General features: G+C 48.0%; 1 long non-coding RNA gene across 1 annotated transcript; it reads right to left on the bottom strand.

Moving 5' to 3' along the window:
- Positions 1-524: 524 nt before the first annotated feature.
- LOC125944511 (uncharacterized) lies at positions 525-15,632 on the bottom strand. Its single transcript, XR_007466248.1, has 3 exons — positions 15,533-15,632; positions 7,950-8,029; positions 525-603 (listed from the first exon to the last, which is right to left on the bottom strand). It is a non-coding gene; the product is annotated as an uncharacterized LOC125944511 (long non-coding RNA).
- Between the last annotated feature and the right edge of the window lie 1,524 nt (positions 15,633-17,156).

Raw genomic sequence — 17,156 nt, 5'->3', positions numbered from 1 at the left:
TATCGGTAAATTGAAAGCAAACGCAGGTCGCCACTCTGAGCTGTGAAAACGAACGATTAGAGCCCGAATCCATAAACTTGGTCTACTATCGAAGGACAGTGAAACAGAAATGACACGTTTAACGCAAGCAGCCATTTTCAGACAAAGAGGACCAGCTAGACTCAATGACAACGCACCCCTAAGAGAAACCATTAACCTGAGAAAAGTGGCTCCAAAGGGCCTGTGAGACTTTCCTTATACATGTTTCTAGATTTAAATAACTAGGGTGATGGGGGCACTACTGTTAATCTTTGTAGCAGCTTCAGGATCGTCCCCTTGGGAAATACTTCTGATCTACGGTATTGCAGTGCTCTCCTGCTTTGCCCATCACGTATCGCAAGTACGCAAGGTGGCCTTGGTATTCAGCCTACCGAGTTGTAATCTTTATTTGCATTAACAATGAAAATTCCTGAGAAAGGGTACGCAGTTAACAGAAAAGCAGAGGTAAGTATTCACACTTACAATGCAGAGTGTTCCATTCAGCTCTTGTTGCATGCGTATTGTGGGCTGCACGTTGCTTGATAACGGCAAACATGGATAGGTGCATGGAGTCACGACAGCTGTCTAAAAAAAAGGAAGACATATAATTGTTGATGTGCTCATAATATGAAACGCCATTGGCTCAGCATGGCTCTCTGTAAAATAACTGTTTTCTAGGCAACCACTGTAGCAGTGGTTCGACCAAAAGATCTCTCAACGGCTATCACCTTTCGGAGGTGGTGCTGTGCAAACAACTGTGTCCCACCGCAAACGGTGATATTGTTAGCATTATCCTTCTGCTCTGTTTTCAAGGGTTATTTGGAATGAATTGTTTTAGTGTTCTTGCTACTGTAGCACAATTAATTTTTTTAAGGGAACCGATCAAGTTTTTTGTTGTTTTTTTTTCGCCCCATTTCACGCTTGACAGTCTATATTGCAGGACATGACGTCGTAGGATATCAAGTATAGTTCTGGATGATGGAAGTTAAAAAAATTCACAGAATACGTAAAAAACTTTACGGGGAAACAATTTAATTTTCAGTTTAAAAAGTGAGTATAAAGGAATGCTGTGCATTCAAAACAACTGATATCAAAAGCTATGCCGGAGTACACCGTACGTAAATAAATGAAGACGCAAAAACATTGTTCGAAGAAAAACAAGCTAACCTGTAGCCAAATGCTCAGGAGAAGTGAGAACTAGGTGAATTGGTGCATGCGATATCCGCATAGCCAAACGTTCATTGGCTGAAAACAACAAGCTTTCGACATTTTTGTTCTCCGTGGCGTTCCGTGAAGCATATACTTGACGTTGTGATTCATGGGTTAACAGAGTATGCCACAAAAAGCGTTCGTGTTTTTTCTGACCTTGCGATCTGCGTCACACCGTTGTAGTTTCGCCTGTTTCGCATCTTCCCAGGCTGGTGCTGGAATTCTTGAGATGGTGGTGTCGGTGATATCTTTGGTCGGTTTACGGCCGCTGTTTGTCTTGGATGAGTTTGATTCGAAAAATAGCTGTTTAAATTGCGATCTTTACAGAAGGTTTATAATTTCATTGTAGTACTGGTAGTACAATTACCAAAAACAAAAATGTATACGAGACTGATACAACTACAATGAAAAAAAAAATACTGGCTCCTCCGTAATTGAAAGTAGATGTAATCATGAAATGGCTATCCTCAAAGCCGATTAGTTGGAGATGATAGTAGTGACAATCTTAAAATGGGTGTAGTGCATGTTCGCAACAGCACAGCGGACCACGCCGCACCGCACCATACCGTACCACGCCATACTGTACACTGGTCCATATACGCAAGCTGCCCAGCTAGAATAAAAAAAACAGCTGAAGGCGGCACGAGAGGCAGCGAAAGACGCCAGATAAAAGTGAGCTAGAATGGGTAGTGGGCTCACTCGTCGGCCGGCGCCATGCATTGAGATGATGCCGGCTATGTCGCCAGATTGTGCTTCGGCGCGCATCCGCGACGCGGCGCCACCGCCGCCTCCAATGTAGCGAGTGTTGGCCTCTACGCAGTTGTCATTGGAGTGTGCGGATTTTCGTTTCTTTCTAGAGCCCGTCACGCGCTGCGTTCTCGATCTGCTGAAGGTTATTCTGCGAACAGTGATGTCTCTGATGTGGCCTGACAACCAGTGACTTTCTTGCGCTACCAAAATGTCACCCCGGCGCCAACACTAGCCTCAATGCTGGAGATTGACGCCGGTGCTGGCACTGTGCCACATGACGACAACAAGTCAGCAATGCAAGCGCTGTGAATGAGGCAATTTCTGTGCCAGCACCTGTTGACCACAACCAGCATACTTCTAGAAGCGATTCCAGGCTGATCTCTTATGTTGCTGGCTATATTGTGCGAATGTGTCTATGAAAATGAATTGCCTAATTTGTACAAGCCGGGTACCGATGTCACCACAAGGAGGTTTTCAGCTTGTTCGCTTGACAACCTTTCGAAACAAAGGGGCACATTTGTACCCGTCAAGTCATCCGCACAGTTTTGTGAACAAACTGGAAAATATATTCACGGAGTACTTCTACTGCCACGGACGGTGTTTTGGATTTACGGGGGGATTGTGAAGGAAAGGTTTTCACAAGAAGTTGGGTGCGCACAAGATGCCTCTGTTTTGTCAGCAAACATAATCAGATTTTATGTAGTGACACGTTTGCTTCTTCTTCTTCTTCGGGATATACGTGCCAATACCAGTTCTGATTAAGAGGCACGCCGTAGTGGAGGGCTCCGGATTTATTCTGACCACCTTTTGGATTTTTTGTCAAAGGCATTAATTCTGAGAGATCAGAGAAGTGGGAAAAGGCAATATATTTGAAGTTGAGCCGCTGCTCGTGAGGCAGATGTGTCAAGTGATGAAGTGTCAGAACGGCTGTGTCAAATAAATGGTCATTTCCTTGAGCCAGAACTTACAAGAGTCGCCTTCCTATTATTCGGAGCTCTCCCTTTTCATAGCGCATGTATTATAGCCTTGTGTAGAAATAGCTAGTTAATAGTGCCAACGGTTTGAAGAACTGCTTAAAGGATATCCAGCTGGAAGCTTTTAAGCTGTGGCTCATATTACATTAATAGCTCGTGGTAAGCTTCCAAAAATCTGTTTGCGTCAGAGTCAGCGTCGGCAGTAATTTCACGCGCCCGTAGAAATGCATGCGTGACGAAACAATGCTAAGCGTTTTCGTTAGCAATGCTAAGAAAGATCAAGTTGTTTACTTGTGTTAGCCGCACAGCGCTATAGCTTTAGTACGCTTTGGAAAGTTCGCCACCGCTGCTTTGCCAATGCCCCTGCAATAGAAATGCAGGTCACATGGGGCGCTATAACGTAAAATGATTCCAAACTGTTTTGATTCCAAACTCCTGACGTCAAATTTACGTAACCACCGACGCAAGCATCGGGCGGTGACCGGCAGCGTTGTCTGAACAACCCAATCATACACTCTCCTCGTTTATAGGATGTCACCTTTGTTCGCTTTCAAAACCAATAACATTGTCTACACTCAGCGGTTTTTCTTATCTAATTGGCTGAGAAGAGGCGAGGAGCACGCTCTAGTGGAGAGGGTTTCGATGGGGCTGAGCCAGCACAGTGAAAATAGATAACCGCATGAAGAGGGTGGTGCGTTGCGCTGCTGAGCACGAGGTCGCGGGATCGAATCCCGGCCCCGGCGGCCGCATTTCGATGGAGGCGAAATGCAAAAGCGCCCGTGTGCTTTTTTTTGTAGTGCACGTTAAAGAATCCCAGGTGGTCAAAATTATTCCGGAGCCCTCCACTACGGCGTGCCTCATAATCAGAACTGGTTTTGGCACGTAAAACCCCAGAAAGAAGAAGAGGGTGGTGCCGGCTTCTCCGATTTATCCGCTTCGCCTTACTTAGCTAGCGGTGGCTGGTCGAAAATCGAGGCCGCGTGTGAAACGGAAGGATAAGAATGCCGCTAAAACGGATCCTCAACAAGGAAGAGTTGACAGAGCGCTGTCGTATGCATGCCGAAAGGGCTGGATAACGTTTTACTACCAATCACACAAAAAGGTTTATCATGCGCAAATAAATACATTCTCACCGGCAGGTGCGAGTAGCGAGGGCCTGAGCGATCGGCGGGCAGCCATCTTTGATTCTTTTCGGAACGGGGCAGTCTGTGGCTATTCAGAAAAATTTTCAGTCTTGTTCGGCATATTAATGCATTTTTTCAGTGTGTACACGTTATATCAGATGGGGAGCCATTGCGGTTTTCGTGACGTCGCCTGACAGACAGGCGAAGTTGGGAGCGGCCCGAAAATGTTTTGACCAATCGTGGAGGCTGATAGCAGAAATTGGAATCAAAATAGTTTCGAATCATTTTACGTTATAGCGCCCATGTGCTCAGTATCCCACCTATGCACAGAGTTCGGCGCGCAGTCTAATCATGCATTCACACGAGTAATATGGTGACTGAGTTGCGGAAAATACGCCATTTTCTGCAGCGCCATTCGTGCGAGTACTGACCGTCTGCAGTGTATTTTGTTTAACGAGCTAACAGCAGAACCACATGCCAAGCATATACGCGAATATAGGTCAACGCATTTGCCTCGCGCCAGTTTTTTATTTTTATCTAGACTACATTAGCGTCACGTGATATAGTGCACAGATTCATGTGCAATTCTATGTAAATACTATGACAGTGCACGAAAACAGCATGGTTTTAACAGCTAACAAGCACCTCCGTCAGGCAACGTCTTACATTGAAACCATTGGTGGCGCCACCGCCCGTGTAACATACGCGGCGTCAGGCAGGAAACCCGAGTAAGCCCACTACCCTCTTCTAGCTTACTTGAGCCAGGTCGATAAAGCTCACTGCCCAGCTAGAAGAAGCGCCTGAAGGAGGTGCCACGTATCTCTGAAGGCGACGCAATACCCGCGCCGGCTAATTAGCCGGCGCGCGCAGATGTCGGAGGCCACTACGGAATTCACAAACCGCTGGCGTTTAAAAGAGCACAGGCAACTCTGCCTCAACGCCAAAGATGACAATAAAGTGTATGGCGCTCTGTATCTGCCTTTTCAAGGTCGCTATTGGAAATGACAAATAAAACTTCAGCGTACTGGAAGTTACAGCTTGATCGAGTGATATTGTGAACAAACATTAGGAAAAACTCGGAAGCAATGTTTTGTAACTTGTTTGGGCAGTAACTAGCGTACGTAATGCGGTCCTTACAAAGGGTTGGGAACCGGAGACCACATTTTTATTTTCACTTTTCACTGGCTGCCCGGATGATCTCGTTTGGGTGCCCAGATAACAGCTCTGGTTTTTGGCTCAAAGTCACTAGAAGGTCGCCGACATCGGCGCTAAAAGCATTTCATGCTTAAAAAATGTTCCACTATACCAGGCGCATAACACATATTTACAACCGGGTTCGATTTATGGACGCGAACCACTGGCTATTTTCTCATGTTTGCGTTGTGAGCAAGGGTCATAATGTGTATTGCGCGCCTTTGGAAAATACTAAGTGCTATGTTGCGGCAGCCACCAGATATCTCACCATAAATCAGGCGATTAACGTGCGGCCCCATTCACTGAAACTCGCTGCGGCTTACAGTCACAAATTAGATATGAGAGTCGTCATTAGCGAATAAATCGACGATATAGTAGTTTACAGCGGTTACGTCAGAATGTTAGAAGGTTAACTTTTAATGTTTCGTCACAAGACACGTCGTAACCAAGTGACGAACACCAAGTTTTTTTTCTGGGAGCTCCTTCAATACTTTCAAACATGGATATTTTAACCTCGGAACATGGCACAAAGAAGTATAATGCAATGGACACATTCAGGGTTTCATGGTGATTACGTGGAAAATGAATATTGTACTGACATCGTACCAAAAGACGTAACTGAATCAAAAGAAATGACGAGCCAGTATCACTGAATGAATGCCTGAAAAAGCGATGAGTGAGGGATGACAGTAATCCTGATTTGCTCCATTACGTGGCAGAATGTACCTGCTAGAGCACTGCACGGGCCCATTTTTTCAACTCGGGCCCGGCCTGGGCCCGTTATTACATTGGGCAGCCCGCCTGAGCCCGACCAAAACATTTATGGCGAGACCCGGGCCCGGAAGTAATCTACGTTACCCGCCCGGACCCTCCCGCCACCACCTTACCTTAGGCCCGAGCCCGGATCGAAAACGGCCCGAACCCGGCCTGAGACCGAAAAAGATCACCGAGCGGCATTTAAAAAATAAAGTAAAGAGAATGCAAGCAATTTATTATTAAGGCATAAATACATCTCATATGCAATTATGAACATCATTTGAGCCGTCTGAACGCAAATACCAGTGCGCGAAGTATACAGTACGACTGACCCTGCCGATCAGTATGGCCAGCAGTTTCCAACGGCGCTACCTTGAAGCGGCCCAATCCACTTCTATCGCAGCGCCGCCACAGTATTTTTCCATGTCGGGCGCCTCACTGCAAAGCATGCGCCGCCCCCAGGCGCTCAATACAGTTGAGTGGAAACTCAACTGTATTCTAGCACACTATAGCCGAAGCGAAGCCACGACGGGTCGTGAGCGCAGTGTATGGAGGGAGTAAATGGAAAAAGCTTCTCGTACGTCCATGGTGCAGCGTAATGCGCTGCTGCTAGGCGGCCGGTTGAAAACATGTGTACAATCACGGGTGGACGCAGTGCCATATTTCAGCCGCGTGGGGAATTATCTTACAAGTCATCGTTTTACCAATTCGCCTTTGAAGAATCAGCAAGTCGCGAACGCGCTTGCACCGCACTGAAAGCATTAATTACATTGATTTAGGTAAGGAATACAATGGCATACTTTGGTTTGAGGCGATTTCGGCCTTTCTGGACTTTTGCATTCTGTTCAAACAGCGCGAAATACGACGCAAGAAGAAAAGGGAAGTTCACAGGAGTAGCACTGCTAGCTTTCAGTTGCGCCGGGACAACAGGTTTTTCAGAGTCGAGACGGGCGAGGATAACTCGCTGCACGTTACATGAACATCACCAGAAAGTTCGAGTCCGCCCCGGGCCCGCGTCAAAATACCGGGCCCTGGCCCGGGCCCGGGTTAAAAAACACATGCCATGCCCGAGCCCGTGAAAAAACTGTTCTACCCGGCTCGGCCTGGCCCGCGGGTCGGGCCGGGCCCGGGCTTTCGGGTAATCCCGAGCCCGTGCAGTGCTCTAGTACGTGCCACTGTGTCTTAGAAACCAAGTTCTGGCAATGCCTTCTAGAATACGTACCGTACCGCAGCACTCGCACTATTTGAGCAAGGTGTAATGTGCTCGGAGGGATAGTTATGTGACATTCACACGTCATCTGAAGCTTTGACCAAAGTTTAGTGCTGTTCACGCAGTCATTGTGGGCGGCAAACGCCCAAAGAACAGCTTACTGCGTCCGACTGGCGACGCGCGCTGCCGTAGTAAACAGAGGCAGCGGAGGCCGGCTGAGGCAAGCAATGGACGCGTGGTGGCGCCCAATCAAGCGTGGTGGCGCCCAGGCGAGCGTGGTTACGGTGGCGAGGTAAAAAGAGTGCTGACTCTTGATTGCACTCGCTGCCTTCTCATTTAGTTAGTGTGATCTCATTCTCATTTAATGTGAGTGATCGACTGTTGAACTTTCTTTTGAAGGGCATGAAATAGCGGTTCAGTAAAGTCCGTGAGCGACATGGTGACACGTGTCCAGACCTGAGGCCACGAAGATACTATAGTAGCACAAACACTTCTGACTGGCCGTCGGGCCAATATTCCGCGAGGGCCCGACATTGTTTGCCGGAAATTGCTCGATGTTTTACTCTGTCATCCATTCAGTGAGCGTACAGTGAACTCGCAACACCACCACACCTTCTTATTTTTGAGTGACCTCCATCATGCCCTACCCTTACATAACAGTGATAGCCATAATAAAATGGTTTAACTGTATGTCGTGGTAAATGATGAACTTACTATTTGCAGTGGAACAAGCCGGTAGCAGAATGGGTGACTGGGAGCGTTGGGTGACTTAGAAGCTTGGAGGTTAGGCAGAGCTGTTAAACAAAAGGTGTATTAGGAACAGTGCACTATCTTGGGAAAACTTCAGTTATTTGAAAAACAATATCTATGTTGTTGCATTTCTGATAACTATGTAATGACCTTAGCACAATTTAGGCAATTTTACTGATTTAATTACAGTAATTGAATTGGAGCCTAATAAAGAACTGTGCAATAGGCGACTTAAGTCATAATTCTCATGAAGTTCCTTTGTGAAAAAACACACAGAACAGCGCCAAGAACAGCGATTCTTACTCGGGTTAAGACAGTTTAGACATACCAGAGCTGAAATCACAACTATGCTTTTATTGAAGACGTAGCAAAATATGCACCTCGCAATTATCACAGCAAAGAGATAACTAGCAAATGTGACCCGAATGTAAAAAGTAGATTTTACGTTTGTATCAGCGCTTTCACGTGCACAAACTGCCAACACGCTTGCGACTTACCGAGAAACACAATTATTTTTTTCTTTAAGGCAATTAGTGGATGGCTAATGCATGCGCCTTTGTCTTCGGGTTCTGGTATGCTTCCCCTATCAAGCGAGTTGCATTATCCTTACGTCATGCAATGTTGTTATTATTACCATAATACAGCGTACACCCGCATGCGCGTCAGTGGAAGTTCAGACGTGCCTGTCTGTTTTTCTTTCACCTGTTTTCATTTTCTTTCAATGTAACATTGATGCAACTTTCTTACTGTATTACGTGACAATGGCTGCACAATAGCGACAGCGATAGCGCAATGTACGGCTTCATGCGCACAACATGAACTATGTCTGAGGTCGGTTGTCTTTGTGTCCTACTCCGTGTCTGCGATGTTGTGTCTGGAACAACTTCGTAGTTTACGTCACTGACGCGGCGGAGCACTTTATACGGACCGAAATACCGGCTCAGAAGCTTTTCACAGAGGCCACGACGGCGAACGGGGGTCCACACCCAGACTTGGTCCCCGGGGTTGTAGGACACGTCCCTGTGGCAGATGTTGTAGCGTCGTGCGTCTGCCTGCTGCTGCTGGCCGATATGCCGCCGCGCGAGCTGCCGAGCTTCCTCAGCACGCTCTGCAAATTCCTCGGCGTCAGTTGTCAATTGGTCAGCGTCTTGACACGGCAGCATAGCGACCAGCATCGTCTGGACTTCGCGACCGTAGAGAAGGCGAAAGGGCGTGAAGCGCGTCGTCTCTTGCACGGCGGTGTTATACGCGAAGGTCACGTAAGGCAAGATCCGATCCCATGTTTTGTGTTGAACGTCGATGTACATTGCGAGCATGTCTGTGACAGTCTTATTCAGTCGCTCGGTAAGTCCGTTGGTCTGCGGATGGTACGCGGTCGTCTTGCGATGCCTGGTGTTGCTCAATTCAAAAACTTCGTCCATAAGCTGCGCTGTGAAAGCTGTCCCTCTGTCAGTTATTATAGTGGAGGGAGCACTGAGGCCCAGAGACGTGTCGGCTGTTGCCACTACTTCTGACGTGAAGCAGTTGTTAACGTTTGCTAATGCGTCAGCAAAGGGAAGTGCCGCGGAACAGGTGTCGGTGCTCGTAGCTAAAGTTGGTAACAAGCAATTGCGAATGACCAGCACGAATCTGTATAACACTTCGAGGCACACAAACACCTTGCTTCAGTAGGTGTTCCAAGTTACTTTCGGCCACCGCTTCGCCATCGCGTAAGCCACAGCATGTAACGTCGACGAGGACACTGGCTCGTGGAGGAAGCGTTACACTGTCTGCCGAAACACGAAGTACGTCGTCGCGCCGTTGGCCGTCTTGCACGTCGATTGCTCGTGCGGCAGAGAAAGTGATACGACGCTCTTGCAGATCGATAATCGCGCCGTACTCCTGCAGGAAGTCAACCCCAAGAATAACGTCGCGGGAGCATTCGCGTAAGACAAGGCAGCTCGCAACGAATGTAGATCCTTGAATCTCAACTCTAGTCGTGCAGGCGCCCAGCGGAGTAATGACGTGGCCACCAGCCGTCCGAATCTGCGAGTTATGCCAGGGCGTGATCACTTTCTTCAGCTGCGTTGCTATTTTCCTGCTTAGTATCGTGTAGTCTGCGCCGGTGTCCACTAAAGCACTCACGGCATAACCGTCAATGGTCACTGGTATATCGAGCGAAAGCCGGTCGTCTCGTTCAGCTGCAGGTAATGGCGGATCGGTATGTTTCCGTAACTGCGTCCGTCGGAGGTCTTCAGCGCTTCGACCGTCAGCGACCTCGCCCCCAAAGATCGCCTCAGTTAGTTTTCCCGGCGGGGACTGGTCGACCGCTCGGGAGAATAGCGCTGGGGCGGAGGTGAAAATCGTCTGGGAGACGGCGATCGCGACTGCCGCCTGGCAGGCGGTGGCAAGCGCTGCTGAGAGAGGTAGTCCTCAATGTCGCGGGGTCGCTGGCCGTATCGGGGTGGCGGCGAGTATGCGGAAAAGCCGCGAATCCCAAGGCGCCGGTATGGGCACTGGCGGTACAGGTGGTCAGCTTCACCGCAGTGGAAGCACAGAGGCCGATGATCGGGTGTCCGCCAAACATCCGACTTCCGAGGGGGCGGGCGTCTGTCGTCGACGTAGCGAACCGCTTGCTCCGAATGGTGGGCAAATGGAGCGGCAGGAACAACCGGCGGCGGTGTATACCCAGCGTCGTAGTACGACATCGGCTGCGCCGACTGAATTGACACCGTAGGAGGAGCACGAACGAACAGCGGCGGAGAGGGAGAAGGGCGCTTCAGGGCTTCCGCGTGGGTCGCACGAGGATATTCAACAGGTACTGCCGCAGCGTTAGCAGGAGGCAAGGTGTCACGAAGCGCCTGGTGCACTTCGTCCTTGATAATGCTCGCTATGGAGCTTACCGTGGGGTGCGGTGTTACGGCGGCCTTTTGCAACTCTTCACGCACGACAGAGCGGATGAGTTCTCGCAGACAGTCACTGTTGCTTCCTATGGCCGTGAAAATGTCAGCAGCAGACATGCTGTTCGCCTGCCGCTCATACATGTTCGAGCGATGCAGAAGCATCTTTTCCATAGTCACGGCCTCGGACAAGAACTCCGCGACCGTCTTCGGAGGGCTCCGTACGAGGCCAGCGAAGAGTTGCTCCTTGACCCCGTGCATCAGATGACGTAACTTCTTCTCCTCCGTCATTCTTGGATCCGCCCGTCGGAAGAGGCGCGTCATGTCTTCGACGTAAGTGGTCACACTTTCGTTTGGCAGCTGGACGCGGGCCTGAATCGCGCGTTCCGCTCGTTCATGGCGATCAGGACTGGTGTTTGTCTCCAAAAGCTGACGACAAAACTCGCGCCACGACGTCAGTTGCCCCTCGCGGTTCTGAAACCACGTACGCGCGCCATCCTCCAGGTAGAAGTAGACGTGTCGGAGTTTCTCCGTGTAGTTCCATTCGTTCACGGAGGCCACGCGCTCGTATTCGACCATGCAGTCTTCGACGTCTTCGAACACTGTGCCATGAAACGTCTTCGGGATCCGTGGGCTCTCAAGTGTGTAACGGTTCGACATCGTGCTTCCCGTACCGGTTGGGGCGGTTTGAAGAGAAGCGCTGGTCATACCGGTTGATGTGGTGGGAACTGTAGCGTTGACGACTTCTGGAGACAGTCCCCTGATCCTGCGGCTGGCCCGATGCACGGGAGTGTCGACAGGCACTGGATTCGTAGCGCGGATCCTTGGAGGGGTCTGCAACATCCGTGAAGACGCTTACCCAGCCCCTCCACCAGTTTGTCACGAGCCTCGAGAAGTAGTCCTGAAGGTTTAATAAACGTAGAGCAGCTGGCTCTTGGAAGACACGACCGTCGGGGCTGGCTCGAGCAGAGAAGGAGCGCGCGGTCTTCTTTCTTCTCTTGGGCTCGAACCACTCTTGCCCTCGACCCACTACCTACAGGTGGCAATAATATACCAGTCTTTCATTCCATGCACTATGACTTGTGCTTGATAGAGCAGACTTCCTTGGCAGGAGCATTCTCCACTTTGCCGCGAACATGCCAACAGATTCCGGATGACTTGCGCGAAGCAAAATTAGCAACAACGATGTCATATCGGAAGACAAAATTCTTGCCACCATGCGACATTCGAAACACAAAGGGGACGACCACAAACCGCCGACGTTTGGGGAATTCAGCCCTGGTACCTTTTGCAGATTCCTAGACTTGCTCACCTGCTCTCAGTGCAACATGTTTTCAGGGTGTCAGTGACATTAGCCTTCTTACGTAAAAAAAAAACTAAGTTGTAGCAAGGCGCTACAGCATGGCCTATCGACAGCAGAACGCAAACAGGATACGGCTGCCCTCGGCTTTATCACTCATGTTTGCGAGAATCCCTACTCCAATAAACGTTCTCTTCACCTAGGGCTTTACTAACAACATAAATGTTAGGTTTCTACCTTTAATCTTAAATGCAAGAACTGGAGTTGAATATCTACAGGCAGCTCCACAATGAAAGAAGACCCTTCCCTTTTTCTTAAAAATGAATGCGTTTAGAGATGACGAACTGCAGTCCTGGAATTTAAAATTAAAAGCACAAGTCCGCTACCATTGATGATAGTAATGCCCTTGCTAAAAATTATAATAAATCGGGGTAGCTTGCACTAGTGGCGCAAGGCTAAAGACAGCGAAGCTGATCGGTTCCTAGCAGGTCATGGCTATACGAAGTGATGTTAAGTTATGCGAAGTAATGCTAAGTTATGGTAAGTTATATGAAGTCTATAAGCATTTCCTCGTAGTCCGTGGCGTCGGAGAACGCCTCCCGAAGCACTTGCACTCCGAGCACACGTAGGGGATGGGGGGCGAAAGCTATGCAAACTGTACGGGCGACGCCCTGCAGGTGAAACGCCGGGATGACGTCACGGCGCATACGCAGTAGCGCGCAGCTGGTGGGAGTTCGTCCGAGCCGCCGCCAGAGGAACCTGCTGCAGTACGTATCTTTCCGCTTTCCGAGCGATTGGTGCAGTTGGGAGCAGAGCACCCGGTCAATTAGGGAGGTTTAGCTTGTCCGGTTATCGGGTAAACGCAGGCGCACCGAGCGTTGGGGTCTGTTGGTGGAACCGTAAACGTGAGCGGCCTGTATGGTGCTGCCATCTGGTGGCGCAGAGCGCAAACAGACAAAAACAGCTAATACGGCAGTAACCAAGTGTATTTTACTTCGCTGCTGGCGTAAGTTTTCAGCAGCAGCACGATTACGCCACTGCCGAAAATTTACACCAGCAGCGAAGTAGAAATCACTTGGTTAATGCAATATTAGCTGTTTTTGTCTGATTACGGTGGAATTTCGATAGAACTACGATTGAACACCTGTGAGATCTGCTGCGCACGTTGTGTTGTTCCGCAGCTCACACGCACGTAACAGCGAACGCCAAGATCGAGCAGATTCGCTTTGAACTTGGCTAGTGTTAACTTGCGTCAATCCAGTTCGCTGCAGCGGCGGCGTCGGGAAATACAAGACACTGGCCGGAGCATCAGCTTCTCCTCAGTGCACGGTTGCTTGGAACCCACGTGATGGCGTTCGGCCAATGGAGGCACGATCGGCTTCATAAATCAGACGCGCAACTCTGCTACCTTTGGTAGCATATACAGTCACTCTACACTTACCTGGTGTCGGGCCCTCCGGCGATCACTGAGACCGGGGTCTTGTGCAGAGGCCTACCATTGTACTGCGGTTGGCTGAAGCACACCACTATCCCAAACCGGGATAGGTGGGGCATGATAAAATCCTTTGAGATGCTGATGCAACCCCTTTTTATTTATTTTACTATTGGTACGCACGCCTGCTGTACCTATCTTGTGGTACGGGCTTCCCCATGTTATTAAAAAAACTGAAATGTTTGCGGACACGAAAAAGCACTCACGGACACCGCGAGCGTTCGGCGCTAATGCGGGGAAACGGAGAAGCGCGGTTGGTGTCGGCAGCACCTCCGCGCGTTGCCTCGTTGTTGCTGCTACAATTTGTTTATGTCTGTCTCGCTCTCATTTTCTCTTTCTCTCTCTCGAGCATAGCGTGCGGCGCGCGCACTCTCTCTCGCTATCATTTTCCATTTTTCTCTCCCGAGAATAGCATGTGACGCTCCGCGAGGTGGTTGCTAGGCAACGTAGTGGCATTCGCTGCGGCGTCGCTGGTTGCCATGGCTATGGCGCGGCTGGCTTTTCGTGAACACGTTTTTACGGCTGGCTTAAACAGCTTCGCTGTTAAAAACTATAAATCTGGGGATAGTTTTATACTGTTTGCGTTCTGCTGCTGATAGGTCGTGTTATGTTTTGCTGGGCACTGTGTGTATTCCAAGTACGAAGGCTAAAGCCAGCCGGGGTAACCAAACATGTTGCGCTGAGAGCAAGTGAAAAGGCCTTCGGACAAGTAATGGAATGTGGAAAAGGAAGAAGGGCGGAATTCCCGGAACGCCATCGGTTTGCGTCATCCCGTATGTGCATCACATGTCGCATGGCCTGAAGAGTGTTGGCTCATGATCAAACAACATCAGCGTTCACTTTTATACTCCGCGAAAGTTATCCAGTATATGTCCACGTGACCCACCGTGGTTGCTTAGTGGCTATGTTATTGGGCTGCTAAACACGAGGTCACGGGATAAAATCCTGGCCATGGCGGCCACATTTCGATGGGGGCGAAATGGCAAGAAGACCCACGTGCTTACATTTAGGTTGACGCTGAAGAAGCCCCGGATGTCCCAATCATTCCCGAGTCCCGCACTGCGGCGTGCCTCACATAAGATGGCGGTTTTGACACGTAAAACCTCAAAATTTATTATTTTATATTAATCTGTCCACGTCTGGCGCCCGTCTTCAGCTCGAGAGCTGTACTCATCTGTTTTGTTATCACGAGAACAACCAGTGAAAGAGAGAGATAAAACTTTTATTGTGTCCGAATGGAATTTTAGCAGCTTTTACAAATATGACCTAGGATTGATAAAATATCCTGATGCTAACACATCTTTGACAGCCCACTCTCTTTGAGCCTGCTTGATAAGCCAAAATAGAAAAAGAGAGAAGCTGTGACCATATATCCACAAGTTTGTTTTCAAGGAATGTTTGTGCTGGTTGTACGGCGTGGAAGGGTATTCTTGAGATGCAACAACAGTCAAGCGCACAAACAAGCGCGTAGTGCTGAAAAAGCAAGCCGCAGGAGCAGCTGTAAATCGCATTTTTTCCACCTTGCTGTTGGCGCGGACATGAGTGGGCCTGTCGCAAACGCAAGAATATTCAAATTTTACTGCCTGGGAAATTGTGCTATCAACGTGTTGCAACCATTTACAGGCACTAAGCTAAGCTCAAATATGGCTGCAACGAAAGTACGTACAGTGGATATGCTTACCGTAATAAACAACTAAATTGTTTCCCTCTTCATGCATTCATTAAACGGAAACTAGAGCCAAAATCTGTATTTTAGCGGATATCTTTGCGGGAAACAACGATGTATGTAACTTAATATATGAATCCCCCTTTTTACTCTACTGTGTTCAGTTTTTTTTCCATCAAAACTCTGGGCCACATATTTCTTTAAACTTACCGTAAACTGCGAAGAAAACTGACAGAAGGTTCCGAATGGCTGCCATGTTTGTCACCAACGCTTCGTTCAGTGCGAGGCAGGCGGCGGTGCCACGTTTCTCCAAGGTTTGGTGTATTTTGGATGAGATTGGGGAAAGAGGCCTCTCTAGAGTTCCTCTGCCGAAAAAAGAACATTCGACGGTGAGCTACGTGTTTTGTTTGCTCCTTTCCCATTGTGGGAGCGCACGTGGAGTCATGGAACAATGGGTTTGGTTATTTTGGATACCTTTGTTTTAATACATGTCAATGGTGACGTTATTTATTTTCCGGAGATATTCATACTGATCGATTTTGGGGTGCATTACTTCTTCAGCCTTAATATCTGCGTTGCTGTTTTCTACAGCAAATTAGGGGAAATAAAATGCTAAATAATAATTACGTTATGTATTATATACGCAACTACTGGATTAAATATGTAAACTCATTTCTCGCGGAAATAAGCATGGAAAAAATTCCGCTCTCGTTATAGCTCGGCTACATCATTACGCCAGTGCTTCAGCGAATATGTTCAGTCTGATAAAAATGTGGAGGCTCCGTTAAAAGTTTGAAAAAAAAAAACATACGGTCATACAAAGGTCCATAATACGTTGATGCCCGCTCTACATTTGTACTACACTTGTGTCTTGTTCAGACTCGTTGTTTCGATGACCATAGATAGCATTCCACAACTCCACGCCCTGTTACACTTTGCACGGAGAAAGCTTAGGGCTGGGTTTGGAGATTAAGAGGAAGATTTAGCTAGGTCTCAACTCCGACGCCGGCAATTCAAATACATGTAAAATGCAGAAATTCTTATCTGAGATATGTCCTGGACCGAGTTTAATTAAATTTGCTGCATTTGAGAGAGAAATGATTTAGGTGACATTTATAAGCGAAATTTGGATTGATGGGATGTATGGCTTTACAAAGTTTATTAAGAATTTGTAAGCTTAAAAAACCGTGGAAGCCCCATGTCTACAAATTTGTCCCTCTGCATCAAAAACAGATATCGCCGTTCGTTGAAGTGCATTCGTTACAGCATCTAAAGTGGACAAATTCGATACATCAATTTACAGCTCAAGTTAAATTGTTACAATGTTTACAAGGGTTTTGCAAAAGTCATACTCACTTAAGAACGGTATATTCAGGGCGGTGTGTAATACAATAATTTTGTCCGGTTTAGATGCACAATTATATAGAGCTTACAGAATTTTGATGTTTTTTTTTATTCTTGAGTTACACAGTGATAAACTTGATAAATTCGTTTTCTGAAAATGTGCAATCTTTCGGAATTTTTATTGAAGCGATCGACAGCTTAGATCCAAAATTCGATTCCAACGGTCTCTACATTTATATGTTTCCTTTTAAATGCGACAAATGTAACGAAATTCGGTGTAGCAGTTGCCGAGAAAAACAATTTCTCCTTTCGCGTGTTTTGGATAGGAGCCCCCGAGCTAAAGCTTCCTCTTCAGCTGCACCAAAGAAACCTAGCTATCCTAAAATAGAATAGAAATTCTGTTCACTGCCAGGCTCAATGATAGCCGCCGTGCAGTTATTCAGGATTCTTAAATGAACTATAGCCTTCATCGTCCAGTGAAGTAATTTTT

The sequence above is a fragment of the Dermacentor silvarum genome, chromosome 3 (assembly GCF_013339745.2).
Source record: "Dermacentor silvarum isolate Dsil-2018 chromosome 3, BIME_Dsil_1.4, whole genome shotgun sequence".
Classification (NCBI taxonomy): domain Eukaryota; kingdom Metazoa; phylum Arthropoda; class Arachnida; order Ixodida; family Ixodidae; genus Dermacentor; species Dermacentor silvarum.
The sequence above is the reverse complement of the archived record's forward strand: the minus strand, read 5'-3'. Positions and strand labels throughout refer to the sequence as shown.